A 2,583-nucleotide genomic window follows, 5' to 3' on the forward strand; every position below is an offset into this window, starting at 1 on the left:
GGGCATAGTGTTATAACCAGGTTTGAGACAACCTGGGATTGAGGTAATTTATACATGTTTATTATGTGGATTACGTGAAATATGCATACCAAAGTAGAAATCCATGAACTATATATGTGAACATGATATTGTGCATGCATATATGTGAAAAGATGACATGACATATATGATTTATACATGCATACATGTGGTGTGAAACATACATGAGGTGGTGCTTATTGTAATAAACTCTTCGAGTGGAATCATTATTCTATTATTTAAAGCTTATATCTTCATGGTTAAGAAATCATGAATTTTATAATGCAAAATCCACCGCCCAAAGTTATTTCTATTGGACAAAAGCTTTCACCGCCTTTGAAGTTTTATTATTAAAATCCTCCACCGCCTAGGTGAGGATATTTAAAGAAGAGTTTGATAAGGTTATCCTTATCACTGTCACTCTCTTAGAAAAGAACCTGTGTGTGAGTTAAGGTGTTCTTGAAGATTCTGTGTTAAGAATAAAGCTTTTGCTGTGTGATTTTCATCAAGAAAGCTGTTGGATAAGGTGAGTTTTTAAACTACCGTTGATTATAAGCTGTGAGTGGTTTTGAAACTATTTTCCTCATATATTTGTGTATCAACTGTTGAGTTTTGATATTGGTTTTTTTTGAGGATAAGATGATAAACTGTTTTTAACAATTTTATGATGTTGTTATTTTGGAATCTGGTTTTGATAAATATGAAACAGATTTGTGTTCTTCAACAACCTTGAGAAGTTGYTGTTTGAATCTATTGTTGGAACTGTTTTGGAGAGAATTAAACAGTATCCGGGTTTTTAAAWCAGTTTGAAAGAGTTTACAGAAAAATAAGAGTTTTAAACTGTTTTGGGAGAACAGATTGTTCTTGAGAATAAAAGGTTTTGAGTATAAACCTATGTTGGAACCATGATATTGGTTTGAGGATTATGAATAGGTTCACTCTGACATGTGACTGAGGTCTGTCTTTGGATGAACTACTTCATATTAATGWGHAVRAGGATATAAGGGTGGAACATCATGCAAAGGAGATCATTGGGAGGATATAATGTGGGACGTTCTTGGCATCGCCTAACTCTTACCATGATAACTATTAGAGTTACAACAGATTGGAGTTCTCACTTCTTGGTGATTTGAGGATTTAGAGATGTTCTCTTTAGTAGAAATGATGGTAATGATGTGATGGTATTGGAGATAATATAATTCATGACTGTTGGTTGTGAGTAAAATGCTTTGGATAAAAGCATTAATTTTAATAGTCTGGTTATTATTTTGATTATATATATATGTGATATATGTGTGTGTGTATGGATTTATTATTTTAAAAAGAAGAAAGGAAAAGGGAGTCGGCTAGTGAAGCCGCTCACTTTTTTTTATAAGAAGTATATATAGTTTTTGTGAAGGAAAAAGGTATACACATACACACATTCCATATTTAGAAAATTCTCTCTCAAGTATTGAAGAATCTGCACAGGAACAAAGAGGAAAGATTTCCAAAGGTTTTGATTCTCAACTTTTAAAAGGTGAGTGTATTAAGAGCTTTGGATATGAATTGCTTACATACAGTTTGATAAGCATTTGGAATTGATTATTATGAGTTTGGTTGCATTTTATGATGATTCATGAGTAAACCGTACAAGTGTTGTCCGAATTGAAATCCGAATAACTAGACCGACCATGCATTGTACGGTGTATCATCTAAACCGGCCAAGAGGTGGCCGGATATCATCTAAACCGGCAATGTGGTGATCGGTTTATTTCTAAACCGTTCAAGTGTTGTGCGGTGTATTGATCGGATTATTTTAAACCGGTCAATGGTTGGATTATGTGTTGTCCGGTTTAATCTAAACCGGATGACAAAGAAAACGAAGTGTTGTCCGGATTTGTAATCCGGACAAAGATAATATATTTTTTATAAAGGGTTTTGACCGGACTTCTAATCCGGACAGGTTTGATCGGACTTCAAGTCCGGATAAATGAAGGAATGTTTTTGAAATGTTTTAGAGATGTAATGGCGGTGTAACCGCGAGAGAGATGTAATGGCGGTGTAACAGCGAGAGAGATGTAATGACGGTGTAACCGCGAGAGAGATGTAATGGCGGTGTAACCGCGAGAGAGATGTAATGGCGGTGTAACCGCGAGAGAGTTGTAATTGCGGTGTAACCGCGGGAGAGATGTAATGGTGGTGTAAGCGCGAGAGAAATCGAGAGAGATGTAATGGCGGCGTAATCGTGAGAGAGATGTAATGGCGGTGTAACCGCGAGAGAGATGTAATGGCGGTGTAACCGCGAGAAACATAAAATATGCTTATGTTTCAGAACATGTTTGATTCTAAACTGATTGTTKGGAATGTAWAATRTTTGTATGAGATGTATACACTCACTAGACCTTTTTGGTCTAACGCTCAGTTGTTGGACTAACTTGTTTTGCAGGTTAGCGTAATTTGCAGGATAAAGGCAAAGGAAAAGTTTAAACGTTGATAATAGTTTGTTTGTATATGTATTAAAGATACATTTTTGTTAGTCCATGTTTTGTAATAATACTGTTTTCAGTATTTATGAGTATGATG

Source organism: Cynara cardunculus, unplaced genomic scaffold (assembly GCF_001531365.2).
Source record: "Cynara cardunculus var. scolymus isolate 2C unplaced genomic scaffold, CcrdV1 Un_Scaffold_2851, whole genome shotgun sequence".
Lineage (NCBI taxonomy): Eukaryota > Viridiplantae > Streptophyta > Magnoliopsida > Asterales > Asteraceae > Cynara > Cynara cardunculus.